The sequence below is a fragment of the Ranitomeya variabilis genome, chromosome 7 (assembly GCF_051348905.1).
Source record: "Ranitomeya variabilis isolate aRanVar5 chromosome 7, aRanVar5.hap1, whole genome shotgun sequence".
Lineage (NCBI taxonomy): Eukaryota > Metazoa > Chordata > Amphibia > Anura > Dendrobatidae > Ranitomeya > Ranitomeya variabilis.
In genome coordinates, this window is record NC_135238.1 from 129,644,782 (window position 1) to 129,667,253 (window position 22,472).

Below are 22,472 nucleotides of genomic sequence, written 5' to 3' on the forward strand. Positions count from 1 at the left end.
GAGCACCGGATATCGCGAGTGCTCGAGTGACGTGTTTGAGTCCTTGCGGCCACATGTTTCGCCACTGATAGACGGCCACAAAACATGCGGAGATTGTCCGTGTTTGTCAGGCAATCCCCACGTTTTGTAACTGTCTAACATGTGGCCTCGAAAACTCGAACATTTCTCTCGAGCACCCGCGATACTTGGTGCATCCCAGAGCACCCTAGGCAAACTGGAGTAACGAGCGCTTGAGCTCATCACTAAATGTGACATATTATAATGAAGTTTGTTTTCCATTTAAAATAACAAATTTGATGAACTAATAGATCATTAGAAGAAATGGGAAAATACTTTGAAATTCATATTCACCAGATTCACATACGTTTTCCACAAAGTGAATCAAAAGTACTCTAAAGTCTCAAATTGCCCTGAAAAGTGTGTATGACTCTCTAAGGTCTCTTAGGACTGTAGTATTGTCAATGTCACTTCAATATGTATGGATATGGGTAAATAGATGGTAACCGATGTTAACAGCCTCTTTAATAAGGCACTGTATTGTTGAACTTTTTAGAATTTCTGGACCATTAATACCTCTTTTGGGGCTGACGGCTGACTTACCAGTGTTTATTACATAGGTAGTTTCCACAGGAGAAGCCATGACTTTTTAACAGGCAGTGGTTCAAAAAATTATTCTTTAACCCCTTAACGACCGCCGATACGCCTTTTAACAGTGGCAGTTAAGGGTACTTAAACCACAGCGCTGTTATTTAACGGCGCTGTGGAAAAAGTGAATAGCGCCCCCAGAGTCGGATTTTATTTCTGGGGACTCAGTTACCGGGGGTAGCCGAGACCCCAGAGAACATGATTTGGGGTTTTTTTACCAACCCCCGGGTTGCGATGCGATCGCCAGTAATTAACCGTTTACCGGCGGTCGCAAAAAAAAACCACGATTTCCCATTTAATTTCTCTGTCCTCCGATGTGACCGCACATCAGATGACAGAGAAATGGGGTCCCCGATCGCCCCCCGATACTCACCTATCTCCCCCGGTGCTCCTCGTGGCTCCCGATGGGCGCCGCCATCTTGTTCCGGCCAAAAAATGGCGGGCGCATGCGCAGTGCGCCTGCCGTCCGGCACCCGGAAGATCTTAGGATCTCGGCTGCCGGGGGTAGCCGAGACCCCAAACAACATGATCGGGGTCAGTTTTTACCGACCCCTGTTTTGCTTTGGGTGTGATCGCACATCAGAGGACAGAGAAATAGGGGGATTCGGGGACCGTGTTATACTTACTGGTGTCCCTGGGTCCTCCTGCATCCCCTCCTGCCCGCCGGCTTCTTTATCCAGTAAGAAAATGGCGGGCACATGCGCAGTGCGCCTGCCATGATTTGCCAGCCGGCAGCTAGAGGAGTTGGGGCTAAATTTAGGGTTAGGGTTGGGGCTAAATTTAGGGTTAGTGTTGGGACTAATTTTAGGGTTAGGGTTGGGGCTAAATTTAGGGTAAGGGTTGGGGCTAAATTTAGGGTTAGGGTTGGGGCTAAAGTTAGGGTTGGGCTAAAGTTAGGGCTAGGGTTAGGGTTGGGGCTAAATTTAGGGCTAGGATTAGAGCTAGGGTTAGGGTTGGGGCTAAAGTTAGGGCTAGGGTTAGGGTTGGGGCTAAAGATAGGGCTAGGGTTGGGGCTAAAGTTAGGGTTAGAGTTGGGATTAGGGTTAGGGTTTGGATTAGGGTTTGCATTAGGGTTACGTTTGGGATTAGGGTTAGGTTTGGGATTAGGGTTAAGGTTAGGGTTGGGATTAGGGTTAGGGGTGTATTGGGATTAGGGTTAGGTTTGAGGTTCGGGTTGAGATTAGGATTAGGGGTGTGTTGGATTTAGGGTTTTAATTAGGGTTATGGTTAGGGTTGAGATTAGGGTTGTTTTGGGGTTAGGGTTGTGATTATCGTTAGGGTTGTGATTAGGATTATGGATCGGGTTGGGATTAGGGTTAGGGGTGTGTTGGGGTTAGGGTTGGAGTTAGAATTGGGGGGTTTCCACTGTTTAGGTCATCAGGGGGTCTCCAAACATGACAGCCAATTTTGCGCTCAAAAAGTCAAATGGTGCTCCCTCCCTTCTGAGCTCTGCCGTGCGCCCAAACAGTGGTTTACCCCCACATATGGGGCATCAGCGTACTCGGGATAAATTGGACAACAACTTTTGGGGTCCAATTTCTCCTGTTACCTTTGTGAAAAAAACTTGGGGGCTAAAAAAATCTTTTTTGTGGAAAAAAAAATACTTTTTATTTTCACGACTCTGCATTATAAACTTCTGTGAAGCACTTGGGCATTCAAAGTTCTCACCACACGTCTAGATAAGTTCCATCGGGGGGTCTAGTTTCCAAAATGGGGTCACTTGTGGGGGGTCTCTACTGTTTAGGTACATCTGTTGCTCTGCAAATGCAACATAATGCCCGCAGACCATTCTATCAAAGTCTGCATTCCAAAACGGCGCTCCTTCCCTTCCGAGCTCTGCCGTGCACCCAAACAGTGGTCCCCCCCACACACGGGGTACCAGCATACTCAGAACAAATTGGACAACAACTTTTGGGGTCCAATTTCTCTTGTTACTCTTGTGAAAATAAAAACTTGGGGGCTAAAAAATATTTTTTGTGGAAAAAAAAATATTTTTTATTTTCACGACTCTCATTATAAACTTCTGTGAAGCACTTGGGCATTCAAAGTTCTCACCACACATCTAGATAAGTTCCTTGGGGGGTCTAGTTTCCAAAAGGGGGTCACTTGTGGGGAGTTTCTACTGTTTAGGTACATCAGGGGCTCTGCAAACGCAACATAACACCCGCAGACCATTCTATCAAAGTCTGCATTCCAAAACGGCGCTCCTTCCCTTCCGAGCTCTGCCATGCGCCCAAACAGTGGTTTACCCCCACATATGGGGTATCAGCCTACTCAGCATAAATTGCACAATAAATTTTGGGGTCCAATTTCTCCTGTTACCCTTGTGAAAGTAAAAATTTGGGGGAGAAAAGATAATTTTTGTGGAAAAAATATGATTTTTTGAATTTTCATGGCTGTACATTATAAACTTCTGTGAAGCAGTTGGGGCTTCATAGTGCTCACCACACATCTAGATAAGCTCTTTGGGGGGTCTAGTTTCCAAAATGGGGTCACTTGTGGAGGGTTTTTACTGTTTAGGTACATCAGGAGCTCTGCAAATGCAACATGACGCCCGCAGACCATCCCATCAAACTCTGCATTCCAAGCGGCGCTCCTTCCCTTCCGAGCCCCGATGGGTGCCCAAACAGTGCCCCCCCCCACATATCGGGTATCAGCGTACTCAGGACAAACTGGTCAACAGATTATGGGGTCCAATGTCTCGAGTTACCCTTGAGAAAATAAAAAATTGCAGGCAAAAAAAATCATTTTTGAGCAAAAAAAAGGATTTTTTATTTTCACGGCTCTACTTTATAAATGTCTGTGAAGCACTTGGGGATTTAAAGTGCTCACCACACATCTAGATAAGTTCTTTAAGGGGTCTAGTTTCCAAAATGGTGTCAATTGTGGGGGGTTTCCACTGTTTAGGCACATCAGGGGCTCTCCAAACGCGACATGGTGTCCGATCTCAATTCCAGCCAATTCTACATTGAAAAAGTAAAACGGCACTCCTTCTCTTCCAAGCTCTGCGGTGCACCTAAACAGTGGTTTACCCCCACATATGGGGTATCGACGTACTCAGGAAAAATTGCACAACAACTTTTGTGGTCTAATTTCTCCTGTTACCCTTGTGAAAATAAAAATTTGGGGGCAAAAAGATCATTTTTGTAGAACAAATGCGATTTTTTTATTTTCACAGCTCTACGTTATAAACTTCTGTAAAGCACCTGGGGGTTTAAAGTGCTCACCACACATCTAGATAAGTTCTTTAAGGGGTCTAGTTTCTAAAATGGGGTCACTTGTGGGGGTTTCTACTGTTTAGGTACATCAGGGTCTCTGCAAACGCAACATAACACCCGCAGACCATTCTATCAAAGTCTGCATTCCAAAACGGCGCTCCTTCCCTTCCGAGCTCTGCCATGCGCCCAAACAGTGGTTTACCCCCACATATGGGGCATCAGCCTACTCAGCATAAATTGCACAATAAATTTTGGGGTCCAATTTCTCCTGTTACTTTTGTGAAAGTAAAAATTTGGGGGTGAAAAGACAATTTTTGTAGAACAAATGCGATTTTTTTATTTTCACGGCTCTACGTTATAAACTTCTGTAAAGCACCTGGGGGTTTAAAGTGCTCACCACACATCTAGATAAGTTCTTTAAGCGGTCTAGTTTCCAAAATGGTGTCACTTGTGGGGGGTTTCCACTGTTTAGGCACATCAGGGGCTCTCCAAACGCGACATGGCGTCCGATCTCAATTCCAGCCAATTCTACATTGAAAAAGTAAAACGGCACTCCTTCTCTTCCAAGCTCGGCGGTGCGCCCTAACAGTGGTTTACCCCCACATATGGGGTATTGTCGTATTCAGGAGAAATTGCACAACAAAATTTATGGTTACATTTCTGTTTTTACACTTGTGAAAATAAAAAAAATGGTTCTGAAGTAAAATGTTTGCAAAAAAAGTTAAATGTTCATTTTTTTCCTTCCACTTTGTTTCAGTTTTTGTGAAGCACCCCTCAAAATGACTTCAAATGTGATGTGGTCCCTAAAAAAAATGGTGTAAAAATGAGAAATTGCTGGTCAACTTTTAACCCTTATAACTCCCTAACAAAAATAAATTTTGTTTCCAAAATTGTGCTGATGTAAAGTAGACATGTGGGAAATGTTATTTATTAACTATTTTTTGTGACATATCTCTCTGATTTAAGGGCATAAAAATACAAAGTTTGAAAATTGCAAAATTTTAAACATTTTCGCCATATTTCCATTTTTTTTTTTTTTCATAAATAATCACAAGTAATATCGAAGAAATGTTACCACTAACATGAAGTACAATATGTCACGAAAAAACATTCTCAGAATCGGCAGGATACATTAAAGCGTTCCAGAGTTATAACCTCATAAAGTGACAGTGGTCAGAATTGTAAAAATTGGCTCGGTCATTAAGTACCAAATTGGCTCTGTCACTAAGGGGTTAAAATTTTCTGTCTATTATTTGAACAGTGCACAGAGGAGGAATTTTCACGATTAGTGAATGATGAAAATGGAGCAGTTGACCGTAGATGCTAGTTACTGCACTGATTTGGCTACCATTGAGAACTACTATATTTCTTTTAAACTAGTTGCCATAATCTCCCCTAATGACTGCACACCACAGACTTTCTTTATTTTAAGTAACTTATGTTATCTTTTTATTTCTCAAGAAAAGAGCCCTTTTAGTTAGCTTCCCTTTCCCTGTCTGCACTCTCGTCTCATCTCATTGTGGAAATTCAAATTAATTACTCAGTCTGCTCGAGAGGAGAGTTGGATTTAGTTTCCACGAGCTGTGGCTTGCAAACAATTTTTCCTATGTGCCTCGCAGCGTGGCATAAGGTTTTCAAGTCTTCGCCAAGTCACATAAACAGAAGCTACTCTCTTTTGCACAATACTACTGTATTTATGGGTTTTTTTATGTTTTTATTTTTCATGAATTGAAATATCTATTCCATACAAGTGGAATGAGAGTACATTTGTCATAGGTAAATTGAAGGTTCTCCAACCATTACAAGACTTTTTCAAGGAAGATTTAGGGTACGTTCACACAGGACTTTTTTGCTGCGTATTTTTACTGCGTTTTTTTATGCTAATTTTCAGCTGCTTTTTACAGTACCAGCCATGCCTATGAGATTTCAGAAATCTCATGCACACACATTGGGTTTTTGTTTGATCAGTATTTTCTGCTTTCAGCGTTTTTGCTGCGTTTTTGCAGCGTTTTTTCACCCGTTGACTTGAATGGGTGATGGAAAAAACGCTGCAAAAACGCATGTAGCATTATTTGCTGCGTTTTTTGTGCAGAAAAATCATGGCCAGCAGGAAGTGATCTCACAGCAAAGAGCTTAGGGGTGTGGTTAGTGTGGTGTGAAGAGCCATTGTGAGGTGTGAAGAGCCATTGTGAGGTGTCCTGATTGTGATCTATTGTGAGGGAGTTCCTGGTAGTGAGGTGTGAAGAGCCATTGTGAGCCATTGTGAGGTGTGAAGAGCCACTGTGAGGTGTCCTGATTGTGATCTATTGTGAGGGAGTTTCTGGTAGTGAGGTGTTAGCCATGTCTTGGTATAGGAGGATGAGCATTAATGTTTCCCAACTAATCATGGAGGTAATATTTTTTTTAATTTGTGCTATATCTATCTATCCGATTGTTTGCAATGGTACACTTTGCGATGCTCATGTGCTGTTATGTACATGTTCATGTGTATGTTTGTATCTTCCTTGTCATGAATGTTGGCTTCATTTCATCTTGCATTTGGTAATTACTTTTTCATTTATTTTTCCAAGGTGGAAGCAATGCCTGTAATTTGGGATGTAGCTTGCCCAAACTACAGTGATCGTCAATGTAATTCGCCGTAAATTGTTCCCCCGCTGGGATAAAGGCGATGCTAAGCTCCACTGGGGTCACTCAACTTTATTATCATGCACAAATAGACAAAAAAACGCACCAAAACCGCACAAAAAACGCATCTATAAGCAGCTGAAAATTGGCATAAAAAACGCAGCAAAAATACGCAGCAAAAAAGTCCTGTGTGAACATACCCAAAAAACGCACCAAATACGCACCAAAAAAACGCACCTAAATTAGCATAAAAAAACGCAGCAAAAATACGCAGCAAAAAAGTCCTGTGTGAACTTACCCTTACAGAGGTTTTCCAGGACTGAGCTATTGATAACGACTCAATCCCATTGAAGTGAAACAGAGCTTAGCTGCTCTACTCGAAATGACCAATACACAGTGTGGAGACACAGGGAGTCGGCAGGCGCCCCGGTCTGCTAGCTGAAACCACATGGACCAGGAATAGTTCCACTGAATGCCTGCTCTCCCTTTAACGTGGGCATAATGCTACTCGGACAACACAGGGTGATGGTAAAACAGTAATAATTCAATAAGTTATTGAACCACCAACACACAATAGCATATAGCACAGTCCCAGTAAATACCCAAGATGGTGCACATTACAGAGTCTCACCCTTCCGCTGACTCGCCGGGATAATGGCATCTGTTACTTCAGAGCTCCCAGGGTCAATTACCCCACCTGTGGCACCCACACAGAGGACAGTCCATTCTGGTACAAGGCCAGTTAACCAGAGGATGACAACCTGTCTTCATCTTCCAGGGTTGACTACCCCACCTGTGGCACACACCTACAGAGAGGAGGTAACGGCAACCTTAGGAAGATGACAGTCCATTGATGTACAAGGCTAGTTGACAACCTGGCTTCTCCGAAAATCTCCATGGAGCCAGGAAACCGGCGGGTCCCAGTCCTAGCTTTCTCAAAATGTATCTATGGTTCAGCGATGGTCAATGGAGCAGATCTGTATTCTTCCAACCGGGACCAAGGTCCCCTAGGTTGTTTCCTGTAGAATGATAGATCTGTGTCCCTCGTGATGGAGCCATCATGTATTGGCAGCAGTCCTGTAGTGTCCCCTGGATGTTTGGATGTCTTGGCAGAATCTCTGTCTCTCTCTCTCTGAACACAGGCTTCAGCCCTTCTATGAGTAGCAAAATCATCATCTGCCATTAACACGGGCCATCGTCCATGGCAGATCAGCAATGACAAGCACAGGGGGCTTCTGCAGACGCCCGGTTGTCATGCCAACCCATCGGCACCCCGTGATTAATCATAGAATGTTAGAGTTGGAAGGCTCATCATGTCCATCCCCATGCTCAATGCAGGATTCAATGAGCCATCTCACAGATGTCTGTCCAGCCTCTATTTGAATACTTCCATTGAAGGAGAATTCACCACCTTTCGTGGCAGCATGTTCCACTCATTGATCACCCTCATTGTTAAAAAGTTTTTATTTCATTCCATTGCTTCTCATATTTTCATGTGCAAATTAGAATAGGAATGATCCCTCTACACTATGACATCCCTTCAGATTAAGTCTATTCTTAGACTTCTTTGTTGCAAGTTAAACATTCCCGGATCCTTTAACCGTTCCTTGTAGGACATACTTTGCAGTCCTCTCACCATCCTGGTAGCTCTTCTCTAAACTTTCGCCAGTTTTTCAATGTCTTTTCTAAAATGCGGTGCCCAGTACTGGACACAGTATTCCAGATGAGGCCTGACCAAGGAGGAGTAGAGGGGGATAATTACTTCACGTGATCTAGACTCTATGGTTTTTTTAATACATCCTAGAAGTTGAACTGTGTTTACCTTTATTGCTGCTGCATCACACTGTGGACTCGTGCAGTCTGTGATCTATTAGTATACCCAAGTCTTTTTCACACTTGCCGTTGCTTAGTTCTATTCCTCACATTCTGTATATGTAATTTTCATTTTTCTTACCCAGATGTAGAATCTTGCATTTCTCCGTTACATACCATTCTATTAGTTGCTTCCCATTGTCCAAGCTTATGTAGAGACTTTTGAATCCTTTCTCTATTTTCTCTAGCGTTAGCTAAGGCTACTTTCACACATCAGGTTTTTTGCCATCAGGCACAATCCAGCGAATCTTGAAAAAAACGGATCCATTTTTTTTCCGTCGGATCCGTTTTTTTCTCATAGAGTTGTATTAGCGCCGGATGGCCTAACGTTTCATCTGTTTTTTGCCGAATCCGAAAAAAAACGCCCAGCGACGCTTCCGGCAATACACAGATGGAACGTGAGGTGAAATGATTGAATCCGGTTACCGATTGTTTTTTTTTTACACTGAGCATGCCCCGTAGCTGCATTTTCCATTCTGGATCTCTTTCTCTCTCTCTCCCTCCCTCTCTCTCCCCCCCCCCCTCCCTTTCTCCTTTTCTCTCTCTCTCCCTCTCTCTCTCCCCCCCTTCCCCGAAACAGGAAGTCCAAATTTTATCCCCAGATGTAAAAAAAAGAAACGGATCCAGCAAAAAAAAAACAGATCCGTCACATCAGTTTTTCAAAATTTTTGCCTGATCCGTTTTTTGCAAAATTCGCCGGATTGTGCCTGATGGTAAAAAACTGGTGTGAAAGTAGCCTAAGCCTCCAAGCTTTGCATCGTCTGCAAATTTGATTAGTTTACCTTCAGTTCTCTTATCAAGATCATTTAGCAAAATGTTGAACAACACTGGGGCTAGGACAGAGCCTTGTGGTACTACACTTGAAACACTCTTCCAGTTGGATGTATAACCATTTAATACCACTTTTTGAGTATGATCACTGAGCCAGTTATAAATCCACTTAATCATAGCCTTGTAAATCCCATACTAGGTCATTTTTTCAATAAGGATATTTTGAGATAGTTTATCAAATGCTTTGCTGAAGTCTAGATATATCTACCGCATTTCCCTGCTCCACCAAGTCACTGATTCCTTCATAGGAGGAAATTAGATTAGTCTGGCATGACTTTTGTGCTGGAAAAGATGCGGGCTTTGGCGCCGGAGCCTGCATCAAAGGGTATACATGACCTGTGATGTATACATAAATCAGAGGTCGTGAAGGGATTACAGGGGTTGATTATACCTCAGACAACCCCTTCTCAATCAATGTATTTCCCACAAGAAAAATAATAACTGCTATACTCCCTGGCCCTGTTCCAGCTGTGTTGGCACTGGCTTTCCCAGGTCTCACATGACAGTGTTGTCACATGATGCCTGTTTCCAAATCATTAGCTTCACTGTCCCCTCGTTCAGACAAATCAGACATCTGGAGGAATTCAGGAGGAAGGTGCATGACTCACTTTTTTCAGATTTTAGTTATGTCCGAAGAAGGGAACAGTGAAGCAGACAGCGATTGGCCACATGGATTGTGTGATATAACATCACATGAGCCCTGAGAGAACCAGTGCCGAGACCACTGACACAGCGCCAGCATCAAAGGTGTTATTAACCCCTTTCTGACGTCGGACGGGATAGTACGTCAGACATCAGAAGCCCCGCTTTGAGGTGGGCTCCGGCGGGGAGCCCACCTCAAAGCCGCGACATGACAGCTTTTTTCAACAGCTGACTTGTGCCCCCAATAGGTGCGGGCAGAATCGCAATCCGCCCGCGCCAATTAACTAGTTATATGCTGTTCTCAAACTGACAGCGGCATTTAACGCGCGCTTCTGGCCATCGGGCCGGAAATACTGACACACGTCACGTGACCGGGATCAGCTGTGCGTCAGCCTGACAATCAGAGGTCTCCTTGAGACCTCTATGGTTGTTGATGCCGGATTGCTATGAGCGCCACCCTGTGGTCATAGCAACGCAGTGCTTCTGCTACATAGGGGCGATCTGAGCATCGCCTCTATGTAGCAGAGCCAATCGAGTTGTGGCAACTTCTAGCCTCCCATGGAGGCTATTGAAGCATGCCAAAAGTTAAAAAAAAATGTGATTAAAAATATGAAAAAAAAATATATATATAAAAGTTTAAATTACCCCCCTTTCGCCCCATTCAAAATAAAACAATAAAAATAAAATCAAACATACAATTATTTGGTATCGCCGTGTTCAGAATCGCCTGATCTGTCAATACAAAAAAAAGGATTAACCTGATCGCTAAACAGTGTAGCGAGAAAAAAAATCAAAACGCCAGAATTACGTTTTTTTTTTTTGTTGCCGCAACATTGCATTAAAATGCAATAGCAGGCGATCAAAAAAACTTATCTGCTCAAAAGTGGTATCAGTAAAAACGTCAGCTCAGCGCGCAAAAAATAAGCCCTCACCTAACCCGAGATCACGAAAAATGGAGATGCTACGGGTCTCGTAAAATTGCACTTTTTTTTTTTTTTTTAATCAAACTTTGGATTTTTTTTTACCACTTAGATAAAAAAGAACCTAGACATGTTTGGTGTCTCATAACGGCGGGTCAGTTTTAGCATTTAGTGAAGCTAGCAAAATAGCCAAACAAAAAACAAATGTGGGATTGCACTTTTTTACAATTGCACCGCACTTGGAAATTTTGGCCCGTTTTCCAGTACACGATTCCAGTACACGATACGATAAACCAATGGTGTCGTTCAAACGTTCAACTTGACCCGCAAAAAATAAGTCCTCACATGGCCATATTGACGGAAAAATAAAAAAGTTATTGAAGAAACATAGGAATTGAGAAAACGTTGTCTGAGTAATGGACAATCCATTTAAACTGAATTTGTAGCTCTTAACATGTTTAGAGCTTATACATTTTTATATAAGTGACCAACCAGGTGTTGACTTGCAGAATTTCATGTACATCTCTGTATAAACCAGCATCAGGAATTCCATTTATTTTTCCATCGAGGAATTGAAAAATAGACTTTATGCCAGGACATACTTGTCATGACTGATATAAATGATTACTTACTGTAATAATAGTACAGCAGGATGCACTATTTTATCCGGCATAAGAGATGGACTCTGTAAAAGAGCCACGTAATGCCGCCAACCAACGTATGGTGATTGTGAATAGAGGCTAAGATTTAACTTTTGTTGTAGACCCAAATATGCAGGATCTTTCCTGTACTGGTAAAATGAATAAATCTGTTTGAACTGTTCGCATTGTGCGGTGGAAATTCTGGACAATAGAGCTGCAGATGTGGACACTTATTGTAGCATAGTTGCCCTTTAACCAACAAAGCTGTTTATCAACAGGTGATGCTGTCTCCTTGCTCTTGTACTTCACTTGCTGATTAGAAGTTCCCAGCAGGACTCCAGTTTCTCAGCGAGACAGCTTGGCCCTTAGTCCATGAGCCAAGAACCAAATTTGACGATATCGGTACCAAGCGGAGTGACTAATTCTCTTTGGTATTTTTAGGTAGATGCATGTCTGTAGTTTATTTTTTGATATGATAGCCCTTACATATACGTAGCTTATTAACCCCTTCAGCCCTAGGCCTATTTGTACCCAAGTGCCTAAGCCAATCTGACCTGTGCCACTTCATGGGCTAATAACTTTGGAACGCTTTCACCTATCCAAGCCATTCTGAGATTGTTTTCTCGTGACATATTGTACTTCACATCAGTGCTAAATGGGAGTCAATATATTTTACCTTTCTATATAAAAAAATGCTAAATATTCGGAAATTTTGGAAAAATCGGCAATTTTTTAACTTTGAAATTCTCTGCTTTTTACAAAAATACTGATACCCCCCATAATAGTTATTAATTTACACTCCCCACATGTTTACTTCATATTGGCATCATTTTGAAAATGAAACCTTATTGTTTTACGACGTAATAGGGCTTATAGTTTTATGCGCAATTTTTCACATTTACAGCAAAACCCACTTTTCAAAGGACCAAGTCACTTCTGAAGTCACTTTAAGGGGCTTACATAACAGAAACCACCCATAAATTACCCCATTTTGCAAACTACACCCCTCAAGCTGTTCAAAACTCATTTTTAAAAACTGTTAACCCTTTAGGTGTTCCACAGGAATTTTAGCATGAGCCAAGAACCAAATATGACGATATCGGTACCACCCGGAGTGACTAGATGTAGTATTTGTAACAAAATTTAATCCAAGTTATGTAAATACACACTGAACATGTCATGTGCATATATATATATATATATATATATATATATATATATATATATATATATATATATATATATATATATATATATATATATATATATATATATATATATATGTTACTCCATAATATCTTCAACATCGGACTCTGAATCTGACTGTTGTTCTACTGGCTCGTCTTCAGTACCCTTGTTCTGGCATGTCTGTAATCTGCACATGTCTGTGCACTTCAGGCCATTGCTGAGGCAAGTACACTGAGGAAGTTCACATGACCGCACACACTTGCAGGACAGTAGCTGTATAATAGCTTCTGGTGCTGGTGCCCCTTGCATCCACTTGACAACAAGCTTTCCGTCGTTATCTATCATCCAACCGCAGTCTGTTGGGTTTGCAACCCATGGCTGGCTCTGCAGACTTCTCCTCCAGATCGCAGCCTGGTAGTTTGCACGCAGTGCATGCATGAAAAGGCAGTCCTGGCAAGGAGGGAGTTGACTTGACTCTACCACTCCACGTCTGGCACAGAACAGCTGATAACGGAGCCTGTTTACCTCAGTTGTTTGGGTAGTTGGCAGGTACATGTGGCAGGTGATTTCCTGTAACTTCTCAAAAAGTTCGGTAGACACTTCCCATGAACGACCAACTTCCTGAAAGGCATCCTGGTATGTCTTGTTCATCTTCAACTGCTTGAGTGTCGTCATCTTCCCACGGCCAGCGAATGCACTGACGGTGTCACAGCCTGTAAATGCATGCATACCAATCAATGAATCACATACGCTGCCTCCCAATGTTCGGCTCAGAGTGGTGATATCCAGGAATCTTGTCCGGTTCTGTGTACCGCATTTCTGGAACAGGTGGGATGGGATTTTGTGGCACATGCCCAGACACAGGACCATGACATCAGTATCCTCCGAAGTGATGATGACCGACTTGTAACCAGATTCTGCTGCATGAAGAGCATGGAGAAGGAGGCGTGTGTCTGCTTCTTCTTGATTTGACTTAAGGTCAGCAGCCTCTTCCCACTGTTCTTTGGTGATCTTAAAGCAGAGCTGCTCACATGTGACATACAGCTCCTTCTCCTCAAGCTTCTCCCTGTGGTGTTTCGCCTTCCATTCTTCTACCAGAAACTTTATGAGACTTGCCTTGTTGGAGGAACTACTTAGAAGCTTTTTCCACTGCTGGATGTTGTGCCCATGTTGAATGTTCTTGAAATGGATCCCTGTGCCTTCATATCTGTTGACTCTTTCTGTATCTTTGATGGATGTCTCCTTGTAGACGTCAAAGACAATATCAATGCGCTTGCTCTTAGCACCCTCATGGATAGCGCGACTCATTGCTGTGCCTGCTAGCTGGCCAAATGTTGCATTGTTTCCCTTCAGTTTCTGAACCAGGCTCATCCCATCAATGATGGTTGCAGAGGGCTCGGGGATCACTTCTGCAGGACGAGCATTCCTCTCCAACTCCCTTGCGAGGGCAGCCTTGTTGGTCTTGCGGATAGACCCATCACCATTGGCAAGTGCCCATGGCAATGGACCCAGGGGATGAGTCAAGACATCACTCATTTGTAGCTTTCTGTTCTCAGCTACAAGTATCATCTGGCCAAATAGGTTTCTGTCAGCCTTCAAAATTACCTCCTTGCCAAGACCTTGTCTGCGTGTCTTCATTTGGATGTTAGAGAACGTTTTAAGTTTGTTCTTCGTCATCTTGTCATGAAACAATGTAGTTGGCTTATCGGTACCCAAACGCTCATCCTTGAATGTTTGATATGCATCCTCTCCTATACTGTATGCCCCTTGAAGGTCTTTGGCTACATCTGGTGGTGCTACAGTCGCTGTTGACAAACTGATAAGTTCACCATTATGCTATTTGTTGAAGGGGTTCACCCAACCTGTCTCCAGCAGTTGAACGAAAGATTGGACATCGGCTTCATCTCTTCTAATCCTAGACACCTGTAGGTCTGAATGGCTGAAGTCAGTATATTGTTGGCCTACCAGGGCCCTCAGCTGCCTCAAGTACATACTGCGGTACTCTGATGTCAGGTAGAACCTGGAAACAGCTCCAACTTTGAGGCTGAAGCCTTTTGTGCCCCCTGGTGTCTGGGTGTCTTTGTTGATTGTCTCTTCAATGGTCTGGTCCACAGGAATTCGTCCAAAAGGATTCTTGCTACCGATCTGGACCGAAAAGCCACCTTGCATGAAGTATTCATGGACCTCTGGGTGTTCTATGGGCAGCCGAGACATTGTGGCATAGTAATAGGTTAGGTATCGGGCATAGTTGACCTTGTCATAGGCAAAACACCATGGTATCATCTGTCGGATTGCTCCTAGGTGAAGCATCCAGTTGCCTTCTCTTGAAGCTCGAACCAGGGCCAGCATGGTCTCGACCATGTCCAAGTATGACATCCAGAATGCTGTTCAGCACAGAACGTGTATGTGTCAGTGTGTGTGCGTGTGTTGGGGCACCTCAGGGTGTCTTCAAATGTGACATAGCCCCCTAGATTTCTTCCAGTAAAATTTGCACTCCAAAAGTCATTTGGCGCTCCTTCCCTTCCGAGGCCTGCCGTTCCCCAATACTGCAGTGTACGACAACATATCGGGTGTTGTTGTGTTCGGGAGAGATTGGTGAACAAATAGTGGGGTGCATTTTTTGCTGGTACACCTCTTAAAAATAAAAAAATGAGCCTAAAATGACACCTTCATGTAAAAAATGCACTTTTTCCATTTTCTCAACCAAGTGTTTCCAACTACTGTGAAACACTGGTTGGGTCAAAGTGGTCACTATACCCCCTAAAAGATTCCTTGGGGGTGTAGTTTCCAAAATAGGGTCACTTTTTGGGGTTTCCACTGTGGGGGTACCTCAGGCAGCCTTCAAATGTGACATGGCCCCCTAGATTTCTTCCAGTGAATCCGCCACCCAAAAACCACATAGCGCTCCTTCCGTGTTGAGCTGTGCTGTGTGCCCATACTTTAGTTTACGAGTACATGTGGGGTGTTTCTATAAACTGCAGAATTAGGGTAACCAAGTTTGGGTTTGCCGTTAACCCTTGCTAGGTTGCAGGTAAAATTGGATTACAATGTAATATCTGGAAAAAAAATGAAATTTTGAAATTTCGCCTTCATTCTGCTAAAATTCCTGTGGAACACCTAAAGGGTTAACAGTTTTTAAAAATGAGTTTTGAACAGCTTGAGGGGTGTAGTTTGCAAAATGGGGTAATTTATGGGTGGTTTCTGTTATGTAAGCCCCTTAAAGTGACTTCAGAAGTGACTTGGTCCTTTGAAAAGTGGGTTTTGCTGTAAATGTGAAAAATTGCGCATAAAACTATAAGCCCTATTACGTCGTAAAACAATAAGGTTTCATTTTCAAAATGATGCCAATATGAAGTAAACATGTGGGGAGTGTAAATTAATAACTATTATGGGGGGTATCAGTATTTTTGTAAAAAGCAGAGAATTTCAAAGTTAAAAAATTGCCGATTTTTCCAAAATTTCCGAATATTTAGCATTTTTTTATATAGAAAGGTAAAATATATTGACTCCCATTTAGCACTGACGTGAAGTACAATATGTCACGAGAAAACAATCTCAGAATGGCTTGGATAGGTGAAAGCGTTCCAAAGTTATTAGCCCATGAAGTGGCACAGGTCAGATTGGCTTAGGCACTTGGGTACAAATAGGCCTAGGGCTGAAGGGGTTAATAAGCTACGTATATGTAAGGGCTATCATATCAAAAAATAAACTACAGACATGCATCTACCTAAAAATACCAAAGAAAATTAGTCACTCCGGGTGGTACCGATATCTGGCCCGGCTCATGGACTACCTGCAAAAATGGGACAGCGGCGCTGTGCTCACAGGCTGCATCAGAGACTTGACCTAAGTTCAGAGAGGAGGCCAAGCCAAGATGCTTTGGCAGTCTACTGTGCCAGCCCCCAATTCTACCTCCCATTCCTTATTCCCTATTGTTCACAACCCTTAGCAGGCATGATAACTAATTAGACGCTTTCAGATTTAACAAGCAGAAAGACAAAGCGTGACAGCTCCTATATACTGCCCCGCCAGTGATGATTGTATTACACTCACCAAGCCGTTTCTGGCTTCACAGCTCTCTCTGCGTAATGGGCTGTAATGCAGCATTGAAGCTATCATTAAAACAGCACTAAATCATTGTTAGCTGCTTGATCCCTGGCAATATTGCAAACTTCATTACTTGGACAGAAAGTGATAACATTATAATTTCATATTTCTTTACAGCTTCTCACCATACTTGTAAGGTCTGTACTTTGGTTTTGTCCAACTCCTCACATCACAAAGAAATCTTTAATACTGAGTGTACTTGTGCCTAATGCCTGACTAGATGCCAGTAATGACACAAGAGAAATATCTTCTCAATGCGCAAGAAAACTGCTGTTCTTCAATGACTAGGCTGCTGTTTTGTATAATCATACTAGTTAATAGTTTTAATTATATTTCAGATTTAATGTTATTTATTTTTATTCATTCTGCAACTGGTCCCTGAATACATATATTTCAGCTAGAAATACCTTATTTAGTTGTTCCTTTCCAACTTAACCTTCATGCTATACTGCTCCTCATTTCGGCCATGTTAATGATTCCTGAGAATTTCTTTCCATTATTTTCTTTGAACGAAGTCAGTAGAATTTCCTCTATGAAGAAATGGCATGGACTGTACCACTGAAACTGACAGTTCCTGATGATGATTTCACAGCTCCTATCAGGTATATCACAGTTCAGCCTCCTGACTGTAAACTTCTAGTCTATTACCTTCTTTACAGCACCAAAGATGATAATCACACGTTATCACAGCAGGCATAGATGGTACTGATTCCAGTCGCACACATGATGCTGTGCTGATGTCTCATGGAATTAGTAGCAGACCAGAGGGTGAAATCTGATAATCAAGATCTGATTGTCAAGGTCACCCAGATTTACCTTGATTCACCATCTGTATAGTCCCAGTCACCTGTTTATCACTTCCTTAATGAGTGATAGTGAGTTAGAAATGTTCCTAGGTTAAGCTAAGCTTTTTTATCACTTCAGGATTTGGAAACCGTGAAATGTTAAACATAGTAATGTGTTAATTTTTCAGGTGTCTTAATTTGTAGACTGCCCGCTATTTAGGCTTCCTTTACACTTACCGTGGTTTTGCGTCCCATGTTTGCAGCCCCAATAGATTTCTATGGGGCCGCAAAAACGGGTCGCAATAATTCCACGGTGCGCCGTATGGCCGTATTTACGGCCGTGAAAAAATATCGAGCCTGCTCAATCTTTTTCACGGCTTACGGACACGGCCCCCATTGAAAATCAATGGGGCCGCGAAAACAACAGGAGCTTGTTTTTGTGGTGCACCGTGACTTCCGGTTTTGCAGAACTCCGTTTTTTTCCAATACTTTTTCCATAGTATTGGTAACCCGAAAAACAGCGATCTGCAAGTTTTTTGCGGTCCATTATTGCAGCACACCATTAAAATTGCGGCGAAACGCCCGCAAAAAAACCCACAATAACGGACTGCAAAAAACACGGTAAGTGTAAAAGAAGCCTTATAGTTGATAGCACAAGAAAAAGAACCCGGGAACTTCATATAGTTGACAGCACAAGAAAAAGAACCCGGGAACTTCACAGTCACAAAATGTCATCGAAACCGCCAGATAAGCTACTTCAGGAAAAAGACCACTGGCGTTCTCCTCCTGTGGCCTCGCCTAATCAAACTTCACCAGCTGGGTTTTTAAAAACTGTCTAAAAGTGGGAGTGAATTTGTAGACAGTCCAACAGATCAGTTTGGCGCCCCCAACTTCTGTATATATAGATCACATTTTCACCTTACTAGTATACATTCTTGTAATTTGAGAAAGGAGTTGATGGCTCTCAGACACGTTAAGCATTAGACTTTTTTCTTTTTGGAATAAATAATCATTTTAAAGTCAATCAAGATAGGTGATCTAGTGTGCCTATATAGATGTTCTTTTTCCTTGGGTCAAAGAACCAGTTAACTCTTTCAGTATGGAGAGAAATTGAAAGTTGCTCTGGCTTTATATACCATAACATGGAAAATTGACATTTTCTGAACTTGTGGGTCTTAGGCTACTTTCACACTAGCACTGCACGTCGCTATGCGTCGTTTTGGAGAAAAAACGCATCCTGCAAAAGTGCTTGCAGGATGCGTTTTTTCTCCATAGACTTTTATTAACGCATTGCCACACGTCGCAACCGTCCTGCGACGGTTGCGTCGTGTTGCGTCGGACTGCCACCAAAAAACGTTGCTTGTAACATTTTTTGGTGCGTCGTTCCCGTCTTTTCCGACCGCGCATGCGCGGCCGGAACTCCGCCCCCTCCTCCCCGCACCTCACAATGGGGCAGCGGATGCGTTGAAAAACAGCATCTGCTGCCCCCGTTGTGCGGCGCTTCCACAGCTAGCGTCGGTGCGCCGCAACGTCGCATAGCGACATGCAGTGCACGACGCTAGTGTGAAAGTAGCCTTAGTGGAAGATTGGATTGGGAGCCTCCAAAACGGAGGCAGACATTAACTCTGGATAAGGCGGTAATCAAACATCCATGTGTCACGGTCCAAGTAGGGAATATGATGCGCAGACTGGCCGTGGGTCTCCTGTCCCGAACTCAACAGTCTCATAAATGCCTATGAGGCTGTTGAGTTCCAGTTGGTAAACACATTGCTGATACATGAATCACAGACCATGACACATGGGTGTGTGAATGCAGCATTAAAATTAATCTACATTTAAAGAGCTAGTGGTTAGTCCCAGCAAATGTTTGATTTCAACTAGTCTTAACACACAGAAGCATAGTGAAACATGAGATCCTTCTTGTGAGTCCAGGGGAAAAATACAAAATGCTCTAGAAATCCTAAACCACATTGTTTATTGCTCTGATTGGCCCGTAGCTCACATTTTAGATATCTCTGCACTTTCCTCACTTTTGGGTTTACCATAACTACCATGCTTGCAAATTACTGCTTAGGCTGAGCTTGGCATCATCACTTATGTATTTTTAGCAGATCAGTTTCTTCATGGATTTTGAGCAGTAAAAATTATTATAGTGATTTATCCTTTTAGTTATAACCATTTCATTCTTGCGTGTAATGGTCAAAACTTATGTAACGGAGTTGTCCACTATTTTTAAATAATTTACTATTGGGTGATGAAAATAAAAGGAGATATGGTTCTTGTCTATTGGACCATCACTGTTTCTTCATATTACTGCCAGCATTCCCTGCCAGTCTCCGGGATTCCTGTTATGGCATGGGGGAGGGGAAGGTGAGGGCTGGAAGTGAAACTTCGGGATCATACTCATCTGCAAGAAAACGGACGAGTGCAATTCGATAAAAAATCGGATTGCACTCTGACCATTGTAAATCTATGAGTCTCTGCTTATCTTTTCAGCACAGATCGGACTGAGAAAAATATCGCAGCATGCTGCGATTGTCCTCGTATATCAGATGAGACTCGCCAATACAAGTCAGTTGGTGTGATAAAAAACTTGCACGGCACTCAGACCATGCAAGTGTTCTCCAGATTTTACACACCCATGTCCTTGAAAACCCGACATTTCATCTGCTATTCATAGTTAAATCACAACATGAGCCGACAGAATAGAATATACAGCTCTGGCAAAAATTAAGAGACCACTGCAAAATTTTCAGTTTTGTGTAATTTTTCTCTTTATAGGTAAATTTTTGACTTAAATGTAAATTGTTCTTTTATTCTATAAACTACTGATAACATGTCTTCGAAGGTCCAAGCAATCAGTTTTGTATTTATTTTCTGAAAATGAGAAATGGTCAAAATAACAAAAAAAATGCATTGCTTGCAGACCCCAAATAATGCAAAAAAAAAAAAAAAAAGTTCATAATCATTTAGAAACAACAATATTAATGTTTTAACTCAGGAAGAGTTCAGAAATCAATATTTTGTGGAATAACTATGATTTTTAGTCACAGCTTTCCTGCGTCTTGACATGCTTTCCATCAGTCTTTCACACTGCTTTTGGGTGACCTTATGCCACTCCTGGTACAAAAATGTAAGCAGTTCTTCTTTGATGACTTGTGACTATCCATCTTCCTCTTGATTACATTCCAGAGGTTTTCAATGGGGTTCAGGTCTGGAGATTGGGCTGGCCATGACAGGGATTTGATGTGGTGGTCCTTTATCCACACCTTGATTGACCTAGCTGTGTGGCATGGCGCATTGTCCTGCTTGAAAAACCAGTCCTCAGAGTAGGGGAACATTGCCTGGCAGAAGGAATTAACTGTTTTTCCAGGATAACCTTGTATGCGGCTTGATTCATACGTCCTTCAGAAAGATTAACCTGCCCAATTCCAGCCTTGTTGAAGCATCCCCAGATCATCACCGATCCCCCAGCAAATTTCACAGTGGGTGCAAGACACTGTGGCTTGTACGCCTCTCCAAGTCTCCGTCTAACCATTAGACAAACAGGTGTTGGGCAAAGCTGAATATTAGACTCATCAGAGAAGGTTACCTTACTACAGTCCTCTATGGTCCAATCCTTATGGTTTTGGGCAAACTTCAGCCTGGCTCTCCTTTGCTTCACATTCATGAAAGGCTTTTTTTCTAGCTTTACATGACTTGAGTCCTGCCTCTAGGAGCCTGTTACGAACTGTTCTTGCCGTGCACTTCACCCCAGCTGCCATTTGCCATTCATTTTGTAGGTCACTTGATGTCATCCTGCGGTTGCTGAGTAACATTCATATAAGATGACTGTCATCACGGTCAGTGGAGAGTCATTTTTGCCCTCTGCCTGTCTGTAGCTTTGTTGTCCCCAATGTCTGCTGCTTGACCTTGTTGTAATGGACTGCCATCTTAGAAATTTTAAGGATGGAGGCAACGTGACGCTCACTGTGTCCCTCTGCTAGTAAAGCTAGGATTGAGCCCTTCTTTTCCTCACTCAGGACTTTTCTCCTTTGGCATGGTTAAAAGTTATTTTTTCATTCCTATTACATTTGAGATATTACTAGCACTTGTTTTGCCAGCCAGCTTGTCCTATTGCAAGAGGATTGTGAACACCACAGCAGTGTTTTTTATACTTTCTTTTGTTAAATAAGATTTGGTTCAGGTGATCACCTAATCAGAAGCACATTAAGTAGAATGAGGTATACTCTGGTTGGAATTCAACTGACACTGGAATGGAATGGCTGTCAGACCTGTAGAGAAGTGTGTGTTTTTGGCACTTTTTTTCGGGGTGCAGTTTGGCCCATTTGGTCTTGTAAACTGTGGTGTCTGTTCACATGGGATGCATTTGGATAGCGCCGGGCAGCCCGCCTGATCTAATAGAACGGCGTCACTAATAGGCTCTTAACCTGGATGCTGTGCATTTCCATTGTGTGAACAGCGCCACATACAAGTCTCTATTGTGCAGTAATATACCAAGTAGCCACCCCCTCCATTGGGATTGGTAGGTTGTAAGTGGTTGCCTCATCGGTATTTCTACACCTGTGTTGCCGCCATCTTAACTATATGGGTTTACTGCATCCTGATAGTGCATTTGTTCAAAGGCCTGGGCAGGTAAGCATCTCTGCCTTTTTGCTAGTATTATGAATTTTTGGAGGATATCTAAGTCCTCATTTTGTGCTATATTTGTTTAGTGTTAGGATTCGTAAGCGTGGGGAACCGTGACGTGGGTTACGAGCTTGCATATTGGCCAAAATATTAACCCCTTAAGCCCCGAGGGTGGTTTGCAGGTTAATGACCGGGCCAATTTTTACAATTCTGACCACTGTCTCTTTATGAGGTTATAACTCTGGAATGCTTCAACGGATCTTGGCGATTCTGACACTGTTTTCTCGTGAGATATTCTACTTCATGTTATTGGTAAAATTTATTCGATATAACTTGCGTTTAATTGTGAAACAAATGGAAATTTGGCGA

General features: G+C 42.6%; 1 protein-coding gene across 5 annotated transcripts in view; it reads left to right on the top strand.

Annotated features, from left to right (window-relative positions):
* The window catches only part of PLEKHM3 (pleckstrin homology domain containing M3), a 480,455-nt gene that overhangs the window by 346,620 nt on the left and 111,363 nt on the right, over window positions 1-22,472 (top strand). The gene's annotated exons all lie outside the window — the stretch shown is intronic.